A 22,148-nucleotide genomic window follows, 5' to 3' on the forward strand; every position below is an offset into this window, starting at 1 on the left:
CACCACAAAGTTACCTTTTTTATCCCCTTTTCATACTGTATTGTCTGGAAGGAGGTCACTATGAGCAACCCGTACTTAAGTATCAACTCAGACTTCTAACTTAACATGGCAGCAGGTATGTGAGGCACCCTACACCAACCTCCTGTCAAAATAAAGTAGAAACATATAGAAAGAGAAAATGCAATATCTTAAGACTGTACTGGAGCTTAAAAGCCCAGAAGAAAAAGCTAAATAGTCTATGGATGTCTGTATGAAAAACAAAATCCCAGCCTAAGCCCACTCTACTCTTTGAACCAGAAGAGTGTAAGTCCACGCTGTCCAATATGGCAGCCACCAGCCCTGTAAGACTATTTAAACTAAAATTAAATAATGTTTCAATGGTGAAAAACTGAAACCATTTCCACTAAGATCAGGAACAAGACAAGGTTGCCCACTCTCACCACTCTTATTCAACATAGTTTTGGAAGTTTTAGCCACAGCAATCAGAGACAAAAAGGAAGTAAAAGGAATCCAAATTGGAAAAGAAGTAAAGCTGTCACTGTTTGCAGATGACATGATACTATACATAGAGAATACTAAAGATGCTACCAGAAAACTACTAGAGCTAATCAATGAATTTGGTAAAGTAGCAGGATACAGAATTAATGCACAGAAATCTCTGGCATTCCTATATACTAATGATGAAAAATCTGAAAGTGAAATCAAGGAAACACTCCCATTTACCATTGCAACAAAAAGAATAAAATATCTAGGAATAAACCTACCTAAGGAGACAAAAGACCTGTATGCAGAAAATTATAAGACACTGATGAAAGAAATTAAAGATGATACAAATAGATGGAGAGATGTACCATGTTCTTGGATTGGAAGAATCAAGAACATGAAAGTGAAAGTGAAAATGACTCTACTACCCAAAGCAATCTACAGATTCAATGCAATCCCTATCAAATTACCACTGGCATTTTTCACAGAACTAGAACAAAAAATGTCACAATTTGTATGGAAACACAAAAGACCCCGAATAGCCAAAGCAATCTTGAGAACAAAAAATGGAGCTGGAGAAATCAGGCTCCCTGACTTCAGACTATACTACAAAGCTACAGTAATCAAGACAGTGTGGTACTGGCACAAAAACAGAAAGATAGATCAATGGAACAGGATAGAAAGCCCAGAGATAAACCCACGGACATATGGTCACCTTATCTTTGATAAAGGAGGCAGGAATGTACAGTGGAGAAAGGACAGTCTCTTCAATAAGTGGTGCTGGGAAAACTGGACAGGGACATTTAAAAGTATGAGATTAGGCCACTCCCTAACACCATACACAAAAATAAGCTCAAAATGGATTAAAGACCTAAATATAAGGCCAGAAACTATCAAACTCTTAGAGGAAAACATAGGCAGAACACTCTATGACATAAATCACAGCAAGATCCTTTTTGACCCACCTCCTAGAGAAATGGAAATAAAGACAAAAATAAACACATGGGACCTAATGAAACTTAAAAGCTTTTGCACAGCAAAGGAAACCATAAACAAGACCAAAAGACAACCCTCCGAATGGGAGAAAATATTTGCAAATGAAGCAACTGACAAAGGATTAATCTCCAAAATTTATAAGCAGCTCATGCAGCTCAATAACAAAAAAAAAAACAACCCAATCCAAAAATGGGCAGAAGACCTAAATAGACATTTCTCCACAGAAGATATACAGACTGCCAACAAACACATGAAAGGATGCTCAACATCTTTACTCATTAGAGAAATGCAAATCAAAACTACAATGAGATATCATCTCACACCAGTCAGAATAGCCATCATCAAAAAATCTAGAAACAATAAATGCTGGAGAGGGTGTGGAAAAAAGGGAACACTCTTGCACTGCTGGTGGGAATGTGAATTGGTACAGCCACTATGGAGAACGGTATGGAGGTTCCTTAAAAAACTACAAATAGAACTACCATATGACCCAGCAATCCCACTACTGGGCATATACCCTGAGGAAACCATAATTCAAAAAGAGTCATGTACCAAAATGTTCATAGCAGCCCTATTTACAATAGCCCGGAGATGGAAACAACCTAAGTGTCCATCATCAGATGAATGGATAAAGAAGATGTGGCACATATATACAATGGAATATTACTCAGCCATAGAAAAAACGAAATTGAGCTATTTGTAATGAGGTGGATGGACCTAGAGTCTGTCATACAGAGTGAAGTAAGTCAGAAAGAGAAAGACAAATACTGTATGTTGACACATATATATGGAATTTAAGAAAAAAAATGTCATGAAGAACATAGGGGTAAGACAGGAATAAAGACACAAACCTACTAGAGAATGGACTTGAGGATATGGGGAGGGGGAAGGGTAAGCTGTGACAAAGCGAAAGAGCGGCATGGACATATATACACTACCAAACGTAAGGTAGATAGCTAGTGGGAAGCAGCCGCATAGCACAGGGAGATCAGCTCGGTGCTCTGTGACCGCCTGGAGGGGTGGGATAGGGAGGGTGGGAGGGAGACGCAAAAGGGAGGGGATATGGGAACATATGTATATGTATAACTGATTAAATTTGTTATAAAGCAAAAAAAAAATAAAAAAAAAAAATTTTTTAATTTAGTTTCAATATGGCAGCCACCAGCCCTGTAAGACTATTTAAACTAAAATTAAATAATGTTAAAAAAAATTTTAATTTAGTTTCCCAGTCACACGAGATAACATTTCAAATGCTCAAAGCTACATGTGCCTTGTGGCTACTATACTGGACAGTGCAAAGAGCATCTCCATCATCACCAAAAGTTCCAGTGGAGAATGCTGGCAGTAATTCTGCCCATTTCCAGAGATGCGGGAGGCAGTCACTGTACTAACAAGAAAATCAAGCTGCCGCAAAAGACTGATGAATGAAGATATTTATCACAGAATTATTTATAGTAAAAAAGAATGAGCAACAACTTAAATATACAAAGGGAAAAGCTAAATGTGGATACAGGCATGTTAATGAAATATTACATAACTTAAAAAGAACATTTAGATAGACATTTCTACAAAGAAGACATACAGATGGCCAACAGGCACATGAAAAGATGCTCAAAAAAATAAAATAATAAAAAAAAAGATGCTCAATATCAGTAACTCTCAGAGAAATGCAAATTAAAACTACAATGAGGTATCACCTCACACTGGTCAGAATGGCCATCATCAAAAAGTCTACAAATGATAAATGCTGGAGAGGGTGTGGAAAAAAGGGAACCCTCTTACACTGTTGGTGGGAATATAAACTGATGCAGCCACTATGGAGAACAATATGCAGGTTCCTTAAAAACTAAAAATAGAATTACCATATGACCCAGCAATCCCATTTCTGGGCATATAGCTGGAGAAAAACTCTAATTTGAAAAGATACATGCACCCTAACGTTCACAGCAGCACTATTTACAACAGGCAGGACACGGAAGCAACCTAAGTATCCACTGACAGATGAATGGATAAAGAAGATGCGGTACATATATATAATGGAATATTACTCAGCCATAAAAATGAGTGAAATAATGCCATTTGCAGCAACATGGATGGACTTAGTGATTTTCATATTAAGTTAAATAAGTCAGACAAAGAAAGACAAATATCGTATGATGTCACTTACATGAGGAGTATAAAAAATGATATAGGTGGGGCTTCCCTGGTGGCGCAGTGGTTGAGAGTCCGCCTGCCAATGCAGGGGACACAGGTTCGTATCTCGGTCCGGGAAGATCCCACATGCCGCGGAGCGGCTGGGCCCGTGAGCCATGGCCACTGAGCTTGCGCATCCGGAGCCTGTGCTCCACAACGGGAGAGGCCACAACAGTGAGAGGCCCGTGTACCGCAAAAAAGAAAAAAATGATGTAAGTGAACTTATTTACAAAATAGAAATAGACTAGAAAACAAACTTATGGTTACCAGAGGGGATATCAGGGAGGAGGTAAATTAGGAGATTAACATATACACACTACTATGTATAAAATATATAAACAACAAGGACCTACTGAATAGCACAAGGAACTATATTCAGTATCTTGAAATAACCTATAATGCAAAAGAATCTGAAAAAGAATATATATATATATATATATATATATATATATATATATATATATATAACTGAATCACTCTGCTTATACTTGAAGCTAATACAGCATTGCAAATTAACTATACTTCAATTTAAAAAATAGAAACATAGAACCTACTGTGTACCACTGGAGAGGGGGAGGACATTTAAAGAGTATTTTTTAAAGAGATATGGGAACATCAGTTGTTTTAGTTTTACAAAATAAATAGTGTTTTGACAACTATTTTTGATGAACTCCACTAGGTAAAATGTTTATAGCAAAAAGGGCCTTTCTTATCTTCTGAGATGGCCCACACTCTCTCTGTGGAGTGTGTCTGTCTCTAAATAAATCCACTTCTTACCTATCAAAAAAAAAACCAAACAATGTTTATAGCAAAAAGAATAGAAAATACAATAGCTCAGTTTTTAAGTGATTTCTATGTGCCGAGTAATGTGCTAAATGCTTAATATGCATTCTCTGGTTTAATAATCAACATGTTAAATAAAATAGATGTTATTATTTCTATTTCACAGATGAGAAAAATAAGCAGTGTCAAGATTAAATAAACAGAAGAACCTGGACTAAAATCCATGTTGGTCTGACCTCAAACCACAGCCTATTTATCTCTGCAACTCAAAAACATTAACAGTGATTGCTTCTGGATAGAAATATTATAAGTGACTTTTTTCTCTTTTATACTTTTTTGTGTTTTCCAAATTCAAAAAACAGAGACTGTTTCTTTAAAAAAAAATTCTGAAAGAAACATTCATTAAACTTGACCATAGCACTATACGGTTAAAAGAAGACTGCTGTATGCAATGGATCCTCGCTGGAAACGGGTTAATTACGAACACTAAGAGCTTTCATATTCAGCTGAAGCTTCTGTTCAAAGCTAATTCCTCAAAGTATATTGCTAGACACTAATGGAAACCCAAAGAGACACACGCATTCAGGAGATGTGTAGCCAATGAATTTTCTGTTGTTTTTATAGTGAACAACTTTTTTATATCCTAACATTTTTATGCCAGCTATGAAAAAGATAAATAAATATTTATGACATTCGCTCAATTCCACAGTAACTACTAAGTTGCTCATGTTCTCACTCCGGTTTGAAATGTGCATATTTTAGTGGCTGGAAGTCTCAACCCTAAATGAGAAAGCCACAGAACACTATCATTTTCAAACCCTAAAACGACTCATTTGACTCACTACAGGGATTTGCCTTGGTAGCAGCACATAACAAGCTTAATTAAGGCAGCTGTAGACTCAGACAGATACAAAGCTCAGTGCTGCCCAACAAACAGCTAAGAACACACCAGAAATGCCATGGACACTGGTTTTACAAAGCTTCACCAGGTTATCAGAATCATCTGATCAAGAACAACAAACAAGGTGATTGAGGGAACACACAAATAAATAACCAATTTCCACCATTCAACTGTCTTGCAGAAACTTTCCTTTACCAAAAAATGGCCCAATTTACCCCCTGGTGATATCGACTGAACTTCCACTTGAGGGAGATTTATGTAGTCATAACATACTAATTATAACGAATAGGCCAAAATTCACCAATGGGTAGTTCATGAGCTAAAAGCCCACAGGCCAGTTATCTTCTGCCTACACATATTTTTTGTTTGGTGTTTGTTTTAACTGATTTAGCGCCGAATTTTTAAACAGAGGGATTTCTCATTAAAAAAAAAAAGTTTCTAGCTTTTCTTGGAAAAGCTGAAGACCTGGCTACATTGGTGCAGCACTCTCTTATTGCAATCCTCATTTGGAGCTGAACAGTGGCTTACCCAGTGCCCCCTCTACCCCCACTCCAGACTATTCCACAAGCTAATGTCAGCTGCATGGCCCTTGTAAGCATTTGAGCTTGCAGTTCTTATAACAGGAGACACCTAAAAGACCATTAAACTACACCACACCTGACAGTGCTCATTTCACCTAAAAAAATACAACCATATTTCTCCATAGACTGCTCTTTGAACCCAGGCAATAGGAGAAGCGAGAGAATTGCAGAGAAGGCGACATAAAGTGAAGTCTATTTGCCACCATCTACCCAACCACAACCTCCTGGCCAACATTTGGTAAAAAGGTGTTCCATGAACTGTCCCTGTTTACCGGCCCAGACTGACTTTCCCCAGCTCTTGACACCCCATCACTTTGTGATCCATTTGTACCAACTTATGTAGGGTTCCTCATACATGGAAGTGCCCATCTCTACCTCTGTCATGGTCCCCCAGTCTACATGACTCCTCCTGCCTTTACTGGTTTTGCATTTTCCCCAGTGGACTGTATATGGAATACGGGCAACTAGAGTTCCTGTCACACTCACTCTAAAGGCCCAACACAGGACTCAAAACACATTTATTGCACCAAGACTCACAGGCAAATTCCAAGCCACCTTCAGAATTCTTAGCTTAGATGCTGACCCTTCCCTACCCTGGCAAAATCCATCCTTCTGTCTTATTTTTCACCGTAACTAATACTTTTGGGGGCCATACTTAGCCATATTATTATCTGTTTATTTGTGCTTCCTGGGCTAATCCTGGATCTTGAGAAAGAAATCTGTGTCTTTTTTATGGCTTTAAAAAAAAAAAGGAGCTTGCCATTGTGCCAGTATGCTGCAGGAGCTCAAAAATACTGAGTAAATGGATGAAGTGATAGAGTCCCACGTCCTTTCCCATAAATCATCACTCCTTGTCATGGACACAGAGGTAGCCGTTATTCTCCTCATCCCTATCATCATCATCCTCATCATCACCATCATCATTGCTGCCAGCACCACAATCTCCATTTGACAGACAGCAGAAACCCAGTGCATGCAGCAAGAGAGCCAGGGTTCAAAAGCATGTCTTTGTGTCTAATGCAGCTGAAGTGCAGCCAAGGGGACAGAAAGGATCACATCCCGAGGACTGTGATTATTCTACACATTGCCACCTCCTCTTTCACACCCTCCCAATTTAAAAATAAAAGGGAACAAATGCTTGTTTAGATCATGTCCAAGACAAGGTCACCATCACATCAGCAACCTAGAATGTACCCAGACGATAGCTAGCTAAATAATGTATGCATAATTCAATTCTAGTGGTGGCAAGCCTGACGTCTTTACCTACAGAACATATCTCGTATCTTCTTCCTCTGGAGTTTTCTATAAGTTATGGATTAATAAACTCTCCCCAAGAATGCTGCTTTATTAATCTTGCAAAATACTCAAAAAAAGAAAATATTTTATTATGCCCACCTAACATGAATTATGATAAACAAAGTCCCATGTGTGCTGACAAGAAGGTTGCTTTCTGCAGAAAATTGTGTTTGTGGCCATGGTGGTTTCCCCTCCAGTTGGACTTGGAGGAAACAAAATATCAAACTGTCTCCTGACCTTTGAAGACAATAGGGGCCACCAAGGTCACAGCAAATCGTGACTGATTTGAGGGTGGCATGACTTCAAGCCCCTACTCTGAAAGCTGAAAGAAAAAAAAAGAAGGCACAGAGACAGGAAGCCTGTTACCATTCAACTACTGAACTCTCTTCATTATAATGAAGCATGTCCTTTTCAAAGGGAATGGCTGTGGGGCTGTGCCATCTATTTCATTTGTCTGAAGGGGGAGGGGGAAGGAGAAAGGAACTACTGCTTATGGCATGACCACGGGTACCAGGCACAATTCTAATTGTGTTGTAGGCATCACTTCTTTTGATTCACAAAACAGCCCTGTAGGAACCCATTTTTCCACTGAGGCTCAGAGTTGAGGGTCTTGCCTGTGGCCACAGAGCTAATTATTGGCCAAGTCCCCTTGGTTTGACCATCTGTAAAATGGGGACAGTAATGCCCTCCCTATCTATTTGATGGGATTGTTCTGAAGATCAAAGGAGAAGACATCTGAATTGTGTGTGTGTGTGTGTGTGTGTGTGTGTGTGTGTGTGTAGATTTACCTATATATTTCACTTGCTGGCTTCCTTCATTCCATCTGAATGTCAACTGTTCAAATGTTTGAAGTAACCAAAGAATCAGACCTAAAATTCACTCACTAAATTCATTTGCCTAAAATTCATTCATTGTAAAGGGGTAATAAACGATTCCAGCTCCATGATTCACCCCTTGGTGACCCTGTGACATGTTTTCCAGGTCTCCAGCCTAAGCAAAAGACATCTCATCTACAGAATGAAGTGGTGGTTCTGCTGGGCTACAGGGGCATATCCAGCCCTGGTATTCCATGATTCCGGAGGGGCTGGGCTGTTTACCATCAGCATTGCCCTAGAACTGCATGTTACTGGGCCACATTTCCATCCATTCTTCCTCTGCCACGTTGAAATACAGGGTCACAATACCTTATCCAAATACCCTGGGTCTTTTGTGTTCATAATGTGGATTTTATTTTGCATTTTAGAAAGGCAGCCTTTACTATGCCATACACTTACCTTTTATCTGTAATACCCCTAGCTGGGTTTGGGGTGATGCCCTGTAATCAAATTCATTAATGCTTCTAGAACTGCTGTATGCCTATTCACGAAGGGATCACTAAAGATTATAAGGAACTTCAAGTCACTTCAGGTCAGGTCACATTTTGCCACTAAATGAGTTATTAAAAAAAAAAAAACTTCGAGTTCTCAGAGACTTGCAGTCCTACTCTGCTGTCCTACTCAGCATGGCACCCAACATTAACGCAGCTCACACTAACAAGATAGAGATTCAGCTGCCAGCAGAGTCACTCTCAATATTCTGTGAGGGAGGCTGGATGGGCTGGGGTGGGAGGAGAGAGAAGAGGAGGAACTCCGTTGTGTTCCTTTAGGTCTGCAATATTAATAAACACTTCTGTAAGAGATTTATTTCCCTGGCGTGTGAACTAGTCCTTTGCCTGTTTCTCTCAGATCCACTCCTGACCCTTCCCCTCCACTCTGTTGAGTATGGCAGAAAGCTGGTCCCAACTACATTCCCCCAGGTTTTCTGGCCAACTAACTTCCAGTGAGGCTCACTGAATGAGAAAGATGGCAGGAGACAGGAAGGAAGGAAGAGGATCAAGGGTCTCCCTCCCTTTCTGCTTCAAGGTGGCATCCCCTGCTGTGGCAGAGTCTCCTCCACAGTTCCAGCCCCTCCCTGTGTGGTACCACTCTTACGCAGCCTCCGTTACATTTCCAACAGCCTCAACACCTGGGCTCTGATAACACCACCCGCTCCCTTGATGCCTGCAGATTAAGATCTAGAAGCAAACTGGCTTCCTGCTCTCGCTAGTGTCCATCCCTTGTCTCTCTGTCACACTTTCAGCTCTTCCAACATCTTTGCTACTAGTTCCCTGTATTGAATTCTTCCAATTAAGGTACCTGGTATGTGTCTCCTGACTAGATTCTCACTGATACAGTGCCTATTGTTAAAATAATTAAATTCTGCTTGAAAGTCGTGGTGGTGCAGCTGATATTGTTTTGGATGTGTTTGGGGATAGCACAGAAAGGCACTCTTCAGCCCTGACATATACTGGTTGGCAAAGTTTCGATCTTTAGGCTGAAATTTTAAACCAGCTACAGATGATCCGCAAGGTGACCAGTCACCCACATAAAATACTTATGCTACTGTGGGATTTGACAAGGAACTGCAAAGTCCACCTCCCAACTACTCCCCAAATTCTTCCTCCTCCACTGAAATGATGCATGTGATAAAGACAGGGAATACTGCCCATTGCAGTAACTGTAAAATCACACTACAGACCCATAAGTTGAGGTTTTTGTTGTTGATTTCATGCAACTCCTTTGATTTAAAAAAAAAAAAAAAAAAGGAAGGAGGGAAAGGAAGCAGAGGAGGGAGGAGAGCAAAGAACAGGACAGGAAAGGCAACGTTTTGGAATAAAAGGAGCTAAAAACATGTCCCAAAAGAAACTGTTCAAAATTACAACAGAAAGCCCTATTTTGTTTTCACAGACTCAAAATAGTTCACTAAAGGGATACTTTCCCCTCCACTGCAAAGGCACTATGGTAGCCTTTAAAAATTAAAGGTAGCAAGTGTTTACGGTGAACTTCCTCAATAGGCCAAGCATATGCGTCATGAAATCCAGTAGACAGTGCCCTTGAGAAACTCTCAACTTTAAAGGACTCCAGATCAACACACATGGAGCAGAACAACTGACGTGATGAAGTGTGGTGCTTAGCAGAGCTGGGGCTCGGGAAGCCTGAGAGAGATATGCTTTCCTGGGAGAGGCAGACAGAAGGAAGCATCAAACTTAGATTGAGCCTATGGTGTAGAACCCTTATATTTTTTTAAATTTTTATTTTATATTGGAGTACAGTTGATTAACAATGTTGTGTTAGTTTCAGGTGTACAGCAAAGTGATTCAGTTATACATATACATGTATCTATTATTTTTCAAATTCTTTTCCTATTTAGGTTATTACAGAATATTGAGCAGCATTCCCCATGCTATACAGTCGGTCCTTGTGTGTGTAGAGTCAATGACCTTTATATTTTTAGAGGGCGATGTTAGTCCAGTACCCAGCCCCCTTCCTCCCAGCCACGCTGACTTACGGCTATTGAAACAAGTCAAGACTTCCCCCTCCCCTGACACATCTGGAGCAGTCAAATGTATACAGTATGATATCTCACCTCACTCCTGTGACCCCACATACATAGCAGAGAGAAAATTTATAGTGTTATCAGGAGAACCAAGTGGTTAGATTTCTGGTCCCTTAATCTTGCTTTCTTTGAGACATCCTCTTTTACATCACCCTAACCTAGTGCGGTGTGCATTATCTTCATTCCAGAAAATATAATGAAACGTGCTGATGACAGAATGTGAGAGAAGGAGGAAAGAGGTACAGCATCTGGCAAGGGGAGGAGAGAAATTTGAAATTTTATGGACACTGATGTCCTAGGGGTAGCTTTCAGAGAGAAATGGATATACTGCCCTAGGTCCTAATATACAAATATTATTTGAATGGGAGAAATGAGTGGGAGTAGGTTTATGGAAGAATTAATAGCATGAGGAAATCCAGAGAGACAGACAGACAGAGCAACAGAGAGAGGATAACAAATGACAGGTAATAATCACCACAGGAGCTATAGTCAGAAAGCTCTACAATTAGCCCTCTTTGGGCAGATATAAGTTACAATTTCCATGCATAATGGTGTTTCCTCAAATGAAAAACGCTTCAGTATTTCACTATGTCATCATCGTCAAATATTTGAGGATCTTAAGACAATAAGGTGCAATGAAAGAGCACTGATATGGGTGTAGCGAGACCTGGGTCTTCATTCCAGCTCAGCTAGATGGCTTGCACACGTCTTTTCAGTTCCCTAGACCTCTGGCTCCTTGATTGAAAGTGGGAACGATATTCGCTGACCTGAGAGATCTACCTGAAAAGTCAAACCAGACTGTAGCTACCAGCCAAACTGCATCCCTCAGGCAGCCAGATGACCCTGCACAACCCCTCACTCCAGGGGAAAACCAGAGACGTCTTTTAAAGGCCTCTGCCACCTGAACCAGGTGAGTGGCTGCTACTCGGGGTGATCACCCCTCATCGGCCGCAATCCTCACTTCCACAACCCCCTGACCCACTGGGACAAAGGAAAGCCCAGCACTGCTGGTCTGCAAAGGACAACAGTGACCCAGCCAAGGGAGGTGCTAAGCCACCCAGAGCTCTTCCCTTGAGGCTGTTCTGCATTCAAATCAGAGTATGTAAAGAACCTAATGTTTAGTAAGCACTCATAACCACCAGTTTTTCTCCTCCCCTTCTAGCCCTCACCATCCAGAATAAGAAATACAGGTGAAGTATGATGAAAACTAATGCATACCTAGAAAATATAGTATTTTAAAGATGGCATTTACAATAGCAACAACAAAAATATAAAGCACCTGGAAATAAATCTAACGAAAGAGCGCATACCTTTACGAAGAAATTTATAATCTGTATGGAAAGACATTAAATAAGAACTAAATAAATGGATGAAGGTATTATGTTTATGGGTAGAAAGGCTCAACATTATAATAATGTCATTTCCCTGAGTTAATCTATAAATTCAAACAATAATTCCAATCAAATCTCAATAAGTATTTGAGTGTAAGTTTAAAAGACAATTATAGGGCTTCCCTGGTGGCGCAGTGGTCGAGAGTCCGCCTGCCGGTGCAGGGGGTGCGGGTTCATGCCCCGGTCCGGGAAGATCCCACATGCCACGGAGCGGCTGGGCCAGTGAGCCATGGCCACTGAGCCTGCTCGTCCAGAGCCTGTGCTCCGCAACGGGAGAGGCCACAGCAGTGAGAGGCCCGCGTACCGCAAAAAAAAAAAAAAAAAGACAATTATAAAATGTATATGGAAAAAATGTACATGGAAGACAAAAGGCCAAGAAAGGCCAAGTTACTTCTGAATAAGGACATCATAGGGGGTTTGTCCAGCAATTACCAAGGCTTTTTATAAAGCTATAATAATAAAGAAGTGCGGCTTGCGCAAAAGAGTGGACAAAATATATGCCTATAAGCTAACCCTAAATGCCAGGATGACTTTTCCCCATATGGAAGAAAAGTAGAAAAAACAGAATAAATTCCTAACTCACACACGTATATATTGATCCCACAATTAGAAATAACAATGCTATTATTCATGTAATAGCTGTTAATATTCCACCAAACATTAATTCCAGAAAATATACTATAAGAAAGGATTATAGAACCTAAATGTGAAAGAAAAAACAATAAAGCTTTTAGAGGATAATAAAGGAGAATGTCTTTATGACATCAGGGTTTTTAAAAAGGCTTTCTTAAACAAGGCATAAAAGTACTAACCATAAGAAAAGATTGATAAATTCAACTACATTAAAATTAAGAAGTTAGATAGCAGAAGATTGGCAAGAATCCAACTTCTATGTGGCCTATAAATCTATTCAGCTTCCCAAAGGAATAAATTAACCTTTTTGCATTCATTGGAAGTATGTTCTAACAATACATGCCATAGCTCAGATTCAGCATATGGCTGGCCCATCTTTGACTTCAACTGGATTACCAGCACTTTTAGTCTAACTTGAGTATGTTTGAATGGTTGTGTTTTATATTCAGAACTTTTGTGAGCATGCATGTAATACTGCTCAAAATAACGTGTCCTGGGATTGAAAACAAGCACCACGACGTGCCATGGTCAGAGTGGGTGGGCATCACTGGGCAATCACTAGGGAACAGCAATGCGTGGCTTCTCTGCCTTACTCTCTGGGCAGTGTCTGGATCATTTACGATCATTCACATCCAAAGTTGACTCTCGTCCTGCCACCTGTTGGGATTTTTACTACTACTTCCAAATCTACTGGGAAAAATCTGCACCAGCCAAGTCAAAGATAGAAAATCCTAGGGGTGTATCTTAGCTATAATCAACATTGAATCCTATGAGAAAAGCTAAGCCACCATCTTCCATATAACTATGATTTAGCACGAAAAGCCTCTCCCAGGGAGCCTGTAACTCTCCCACTTTCTTTCTGCTCCCATTCTTTCTGCTATGCATTCCTCAGCAACATTCTAACATTCACTCTACATGTTGACATACATGTATACAGTAATATATGAATATAGGCTAGAATAAAAAAGGAAAATGTCACCCAAATATGACATATGTTTTAGATGATGTGAGCTTTTTCAAGAGGATGTCCTTCACTTCTATGAAGAGAGATGCTTGTGGCATGACGGTGCGTAATTATAAAACTTTGTTACTGAAAATAAGTTACTCCCCAGGGAACCTCATAAACCTTCAAAGTATCTAGTGTCCAGGGACTGAGTAATTAATCAGCATTAATTGATAAATTTCCTTTTTGATTAAAAACATTTCTGGTTATCATCTCCTGTAATGAAAGTGGATAGTTCTAGTGGATTAGTTATAGGACAGATTTGAATAAGTTGTTACTGCTAATGATTCCAAAAGACGTCAAGAAAACAGAGATGACTTTCAATAGCTGATTACTATTCATTTCCAAATCCAGATTACAAAATAAAGAACTGCCACCAAAAAAGAAGAATGTGTTTACAAGATCGTTGATCACAAAGAATTTCAATATTGTCAATGAAAAACAATTTACCCCAAACTTTCTATCCACATGAGCTTAATGAACCACATAAAAGTACACACATTTAATTCAATTCAATCCAGCAGACACTTATTGAGCATCTACTATATTCTAGGCACTGTTGGTAAAAGTAGAAGCCACATTCCTTCTCCCTAAAGAGCTTATAAATGTCCTCTCCTGGACAGTTATTGGACAAACTACTATTTCTTATCATCTCTGTAGTGACTAGCTAGAAACTGGATGAGAATTCAATGGAATTCTTTTTAAGTCTGTTCTTCTGAAAAGCATATTCAAAATAATTATATGGAATGATAAATACCAAATGTGGAATAGTGGTTCTCTCTGGCAGGAGGGAAGGAGATCTGATGGGGAGAGGTTACTAAGTGGCTTTGACTACATTTACATGGCTTGCCTTCCTAGGCTGAGTGGTAGGGACAGAGTTTTCTACTCATTGTTATGTACACATTTTCATATGTCTTAGAAATATACCATATTACATTTCAAATCAAATGTATTACCTTCTCAATCAAATTAACTGTTCTGCTTAAAAATCATAAGTGCTTACCTACAAACCTTTTCTCCAGTCTATCTCATGAGACACTGAGAGGGACTTCTTGAAATCAAAGATTCTGCAGAAAATAAGTTTCGAAAACTCTTAATGAGGTATCTGAGTCTCTCAACTGCAGGAAATCTCTGCAGCTTTCACATGTCGGTAAATACTGTGTCTTACTAAGAGTAGGATACATAATTCGGGGCTTCCTAAGTAGTTTTGAGCATGCAACTTTTTTTCCTTGTGAATGCCCTTTCTTTTGAAATACTCATAACCATCCTGGGGGACACCAGTGTTCCCCAGAACAAAGTTTGGAAAAGGCTCTACAAAATAATCCATTTCAGCCACATATGCTACCTTAGAGCCACTCTTAACAGGATGCCCATCCCCAAACCAATGATGAAGCTTCTTGCCCGCCTGTCTTTGCCCATATAGTTCTTTCAACCTGGAATGCCTTCAACCCCTCAGAAACTCCTGGTCAACCTCCAGCTTCCAGCTGAAACGAAATCTCTTCTGTGAAGCCTTAGCCATCCTTTCCTTTCTCCAGGTAGAAATAATTCCTCATCTGGAAGCTTCCAGTGCTGCTATACAGATATTCTCTGTACCACATGTCATGCTGTAGCAGCTATTTATGTATAAGGCCAGGTGCCCAGATGGGAGAGACTGTACCTTTGCATCTTGGAACTGTCTGCAGTGCCTAGCACTGAACCAGAGCCAGGTAAAGGGGGTGCTAGTAAGACACGCTGAATGGACACAGGAGTGATGTCTGTATCAGGACATGTGTGGCCTCAATTTCCAGATACTCTTTATGCATATTCATAAGTTTCAGCTGTTACTGTTGATTATGACACTAACAAGAATAGGAACAAACAGTCATAAAGAATGAAAAAGAGACAAAGACTGGGATAAAGTCAAGAAGAGACAAAGGAAGAGAAAGAGATGCTTAACTGATAAAGAGTGAATGGACAGATCCAGTTGAGAAACAGAGTGACAGACCAAAAGAGAGTCAGAAGTTGGTATGATGCTCAAATTATCAACACAGGGCTGGTAATTTTCCAAGACTCACTGTAGGTGGTCAACACAGCTGACTTGGGTTCACTCTGAACTTCACATCTGTCTGTTACCTTACCTCCTCTAATTTTATCCCCTAAGCCAAACAACACATCTTTGATACCACAAACTTTTACCATTTTAGCTGTGAGTTCTCCTGTTCAGTAGAATTTTATTTGTTTTCTCTTTATGAGAATCCCCCACTGGCACCGTAGACTGGTTACATGTCAGGTTAAAATAAAATAATAATAATAAAAGCAAGCGGGCAATTTCTTTCCAATAGAATATGGTAGCATATTTCATGAAATAGAAGCCAGAGAAGTTTTATGATTCCCAAACCAAAACCTTCCCGTTTCTAAGAACTCAATGGAAGAAAAATACAAAGAGCATCTCACAGAAAAAGAAACCTGATCATTTGCTCTCCAACCTAAGGGAAGTGTTAAAGTGATTAACTGATTTAATGTCTTTTTTCTTTTTCGTACACAGGTTCATATCCTGATACACATTTCATAGACTGAGTTCTGTGCTAGTTTTTCATGGATATAACCCCAGAGGAGGGGTTTTCTTTTCCTACTGGACACTCTTTTTTCAGTACAGAACATCTGGCTGGCTTCCGCTCTTAGCTGGTAATACCCACCCCACCGCTCACCATCCCTTCCTGCTCCAATTTTATTTATATTTCAGGCCACTACTCTATCCTGGTAGAGCAGACAGTCTGGTCTAGAAGAAGGAGCACTGGTCAAAGAATTCTGGGTCTGACGGTGCCTCTCAGTTGTACAGTTAGTTATGCATCACACCAAGACTGATCTGCTTTCCAATCTATAAACTGGGAAGAGTTGACTAACTACTGCTAGAATGTAATCCATCCAATAGTCATTTTATTTCCCTGAAAATAACTGCTGAAAAGTGCAATGACATAGAGATCTTAGCATCATGAAGATTTCACCATTCCCTTCACAAAGAGGAGAAATGTTCAAGGAAATATTTCCAATAAGCCAAACACAAAACAAAACCTTTGGGCTTCCCTGGTGGCGCAGTGGTTGAGAGTCCACCTGCCGATGCAGGGAACATGGGTTCGGGCCCCGGTCCAGGAAGATCCCACATGCCGCGGAGCGGCTGGGCCCGTGAGCCATGGCCGCTGAGCCTGCGCGTCCGGAGCCTGTGCTCCGCAACGGGAGAGGCCACAACAGTGAGAGGCCCGCATACCACAAAAACAAAAAAAAACAAAACAAAATCTTTGCCTGAACTCCTTAAATATCTCTCCTCCTCTCTACCTCCTGGTTAACAAAAAAGCAAAACAAAAAACAACAGGCCAGATACTCTTAGGATATTTAAGTCTTAGGATATTTAAGTCTTAGGATATTTAAGTCTTAGGATATCAGTGACAAACAGAAAACTTTTTTTTTTTTTTTTTTTTTTTTTTTGCGGTATGTGGGCCTCTCACTGTTGTGGCCTCTCCCGTTGTGGAGCACAGGCTCCGGACGCGCAGGCTCAGCGGCCATGGCTCACAGGCCTAGCCGCTCCGCGGCATGGGGGATTTTCCCGGACCGGGGCACGAACCCGTGTCCCCTGCATCCACAGGTGGACTCTCAACCACTGCGCCACCAGGGAAGCCCCACAAAACTTTTTATTTTCAAGGAAAAGGATTTTTCTCTTCTTTGAAGGATAACATTAACAGTTAAATAACATCACATGCTGGGTACTATTCTAAGCACTTGGTGTTAATTCCTATAATTCTCACAACAATCTTATGTGGCAGGTAGTTTTTTATTATAAAGAAAATTGAAGCACAGAGAAGTTAGATAAGCTGGTCAAAGCCACACAGCAGGCAGCACTGGGGGAACTGAGGTCTGAACCCAGGCAGCCTAGCATCCAAGTCCAGAATTCTAAAGACCTGTTATACCACCTCTTAATTTTGAGAATCTCTGCGTACCTCCACTGGTAACCAGTAAGAGTAGTAATGCAATCTCTGCCTACCCAGTTACTGAATATACTAACACAGTAGACATATGTGAACCAATACCTGCCACGATGTCAGAAGTGTTCAAAATGTCCACCATCAGCCTAATGCCCTGTTAGTAATAGAGGAGTACCCATCTTATGGCATCTGAAATTGGCATCTTTGGCAACTGAAATTGGCAACAACCTGTAGTTTTCTCCTACAGGAAGTCTAACTATTCCATTATTCCCCATTAAATGTGACAACCACCCTGGGAGATAGAGCTCACCTCCCCACTCAGAGGTAACGTAACACAGTCATTAGGATTGAAAGCTTGGATTTAAATTGTATTAGTTGCTGTATGACCTTGGGCCAGTTACCATCTCTCTCTGTGTCCCACTTTCCTTATCAATCAAATGAGAATAAGAATACAAGTATGCACTTCCTAGGGTTACTGAAGGATTAAATAAGTTAATGCACGTGAAGTGTTTAAGTCTGAGTCTTAGTAAGTGCCCCACAAAGGTTAATTATTCCTATTTTTATTATACTAAGAGAGGTGATTTGCCAATCCAGTACCTGGATTCCATCCTGCCCTTCCAATTCCAAATACCATCCTCTCTCCTTAGCAGAATTCCATGCTCTCTATTACTAAAAGTTACCATTCCCCTGAAATCCTGCTAAGTGCCAAAGCGCCCAACGAGACATTTTCCCCCATAAAATTGCTCACAGCTCCACAAAGTAGATAATATTGTCCCTGTTGTGCAAATGATGAAACTGAGGTTCTGAGAGGTCAAGTGATTCATCCTCAATCACTTAACTCAACCAGTGAACATTTTTTGTTAGTTAGCCCTAAGTAACACTTAAAGTTCCTGACAACCGCCTTCAATTTATGCAACTTTGTAAAGTGCCATCTAACAGACATATACTGTGATTTTCTTGCTTTGTTAGCTTTATTAGCTTGAGAGAAGGATTAAACCCCAGCAAAACCAAATGTTTGACTTGAGTGAATTATCGAAATGCAAATGCTGCCTCAATTAGATTCTTCCTCTGCCTGCAGGGTGGCTTCAGGCACCCGAAATCCACCAAAGAACATTTTTAAGATGGGTACTATCAGGGACCAAGCCAAACACCCACCCATTTAAGAAAAAATTCCTTGGAGGGCAGAGGGGAGTGGGAGCAGTGGATTCCTCTCTGGCTTTGGGAGAAAATGAACAAGAAGTGATACCATGTCTTCCCTGCAGCCTCACACAATGGTCTGTCTTGCAAATGAAACATACTGTGAAACAGCTTGTGAGATGAGCTTCATCAACAGTAAGCAAGTTTTATTCAGATTTTATTGTTGAATACAATGAACATGATTAAATGTTTCAGATATGCCTAGTCAGACCTTAAGCAAACCACCACCCAAAAGGAGAGAGAAAAAGAAAAAACTAAAAATCATCTTCTAAATCTGCTTTAGTCAGAGATTTAATTGCTAACTTGATGTGGAGAACTGAATTCCCACTTGGTAGGGCGAGATAGTAACAACACGTTTGCACTCCCCACTTCGCCCTCTTCTCTCATCCCTGCGGATCCGATCCTCTCACCGTTGCCTAATAGTTACAATGTCAGTCTTTAAAATCGCCGCATTTTGAACTTCCTAAACCTTTAAGAAGGCCTCTCTGTATGGAAAAGAACAATAGCGCTTCAAAACCATTTCTTCGAGTTTTCAGTACTCCATTTGAATGCTGGGATTTCAATCAAGGACATCAGCAGACAATTTCTGATTGCTTAGAAGTTGACTTTTATACAGTTTTCATTAGGTCGCCCTTCTCAATAGGAAACCAAGAAAATCTGTGATCCCTTTCAGATTCCAGAATTGTCACCAAGCCTTGTCAGGATGGAGAGTGAAAGAAATGGGGGTGGGCTGAGGAGAAGCTGTGGTGTGTCCCTATTCCGCCCAACCTCTCCACTTCCCCCTCCTCCTCTATCTTGCCTGTGCAGCTCAGGGTTCCATCCAGAATCACTCATTGAGATAATAAAAAACAATGGGTGCTGATTCAGGGGGTGAGGATGGTTAACAATTTTATGGATTTCCCGAAGACCTATAATTGGCACATAAATGTACAAACGTGAACCGGATAATTAGGGGGTTCTAAACGCAAGCCACCTTTAATTTATATGATTACTAGAAAACATGTGAAGTGCGATGTAATGTCAGCGGAACCCCCCACAAGGCCTTTATTCAAAACCACCATCAACATTTTGAAAGTGCGTTGAACGGGCCAGCAGGAAGGGAGCAGGAGGGAGTAAGAAGCGACAGCAGCGGATGCTTGCTCCGGTCCCCGCCGGGATGTTAGGAGCTGCAGTGTAGCATCCTTCTCGGAGGACTCGCCCTCCCAGCTCCGGGCAGCAAAACACGCACTCCCTGCGGCAACCTCTCAACTAGCCCCTCTTTCTGAACGAACTAAAACCCAGGCGTGCGCCGGCATCCAAACGCACACGCAGACGCCGACGCCGACCCACGCGGGCGCGCACCCCACCCTGGGAGACAAGCGCCGGAGTGCACCGATGCCCGCGCCGCGGCGCTCTGCACTCCGTCCGCCGCCGCTGAGCACAGGGCGAGAGCCACACCGCGGTCGCCCGGCGCCCCCGGCCTCCCCACCCCCACCCCATTCCTCCAGATTCTCCCAGCCCAGGCGGAAGTGCCCAGCAGACCCCCAACAATGAGGACTTGTGTGCTGCAGGCTGGAATTGGCGGGGGCGGGGGGGTGGGGGGTTAGTTTACAGGGAGTGAAACGTACACAGTCTGGCGGGTCCGGGAGGGAGCAACGCAGGAGTCAAGTGGCGTCAACCTCTTAAAGCAACCTTCCCCTCGTGCCCCCTTCATCCCGTCCACCAGCACTACCACAAAAAAAAAAAAAAAAAAAAAAAGTGCTTTTAAAAAGTGCACAGAATACACGCGCCCTCCCACCAGGGGTCACAATAATACTCCGCGGGACAAGCCAGCGTCGGGAGGAGAGTCCCGGCTGCAGCAACCAGGGTTTTGAAATGTACTTGGTATACTCAGCCTACAGCTCCTTTCCGACGCCACGACACAACCTCCGCCATCCTTGACTCCCTGGCTCCAGGCTCTCTCGGCGGTTGAGTCCTGCTTTTAGGGCTCCTTTATGAACCGAACCACATGGATTTTAAAGTTTCCCCAGTAGGGGGGTGGGGAAACCTGGCTCTGCAGCCGAGGCAGAGCGTCAAGTCTGGATCAGAGAGAAGCAAGAGGGGGCGGGTGGGGAGGAGAGCTCTCGGAGTGGAGGGCGGCGCGGGGTGGTGCTGGGGAGTGGAATGCAAGGGGCGGCGGCAGAGAACCGAGTCGATGGAGGACACGGGAAGAGATGGGTTCCGAGGAGACGCGGGGTCCGGCTCTGACGGTGTTTGCGAAAGGGTAGGGGCCAGTGGGATAGATCTCGCTTTTCGGCAGGTCGGAGCAGAACCGCCGCGCTACCGAGGAGTAGGGAAGTGAAAAACGGGTTTGGCTGAGCAGGAAAGAGGGTCCGACCTGGGGACGCCGGCAGCGCGTCTGAGGAAGGGCTCGGGAGTACCAGGTAGGTTTTGGAGTGGGAGAAGGAAGGCTCGTGGGTGGATAGAGACGGGGCCGCAGGAAGGAGGAAGGTGCAGGGGGTCCCGGAGAGAGACGAATGTATTAGGTGAGCAGGTCTGGAAAAAGAACCGCGTGTGGTCAGAAGTAGGGAGATAAGGGGTGGTAGGGAGAGACTCATAAGGAAGGAGCAGAGGCGCCTTCCCCCCTCCAGCAAGTGGAGGAACAGGGAGGAAAACTGCAGTCTCCGTCCCCGCCGCACTCCTGGCCAAACTCCCGAGAGGAACGCCCCAGGAGCCCTCCTCCGCGCCCGGGAACCCCGACGGAGCCACCGGGGCATCCGGGCGCCGCGTACCCGCCGACAGCTGCCCGCGCTTAACTCCGGGGCGGCCGCGAGCCCACCGCCGTGCCTCACCTAGGCTCGCCGAGAGCATCCTCCTCCGCTGCCGCAGCCGCCCAGGAAGCGGTTATCCATGCCCGGCGGGCGGCGGCACTCAGGCGCGCTCTCCAGCCCGGGGAAGCCCGGGCGAGAGCTGAGCTGGGTCCATTCTGCCCGGGCGCCACGGGCCCGCGTCAGAGCAGGGGGAGGAGACCGCCCCGCGCGCAGACCCGCCTCCTCCCGCGCCCCCGCCCCCGCCCCGCCAGCCCCTCGCCAGTCCGACGCCCCGCGGCGCCGCTCACCTGCCCGCCGCCGCCTGGCCGCCCGACGCGCTCCCCTCGCCCCGGCCTCGCGGCTCTCGCTCCCGCCCGGGTGCTGTGTGCGCCGCCCGAGCGCGTTCCGAGAGCTTAGCGGAGTCGCGGTGGCGACGAGGAGGAGGAAGAGCTAGCGAGCGAGCAAGCGAGCGGGGGCGCCGCGGTTCGCAGTCGCGCCTCTGGAGCCTTGCCGCTCACTCCCCATCCCGGCGTGGTGGAGGAGAGCCGAGACC

Source organism: Hyperoodon ampullatus (assembly GCF_949752795.1).
Source record: "Hyperoodon ampullatus genome assembly, chromosome: 2".
Classification (NCBI taxonomy): Eukaryota; Metazoa; Chordata; class Mammalia; order Artiodactyla; family Ziphiidae; genus Hyperoodon; species Hyperoodon ampullatus.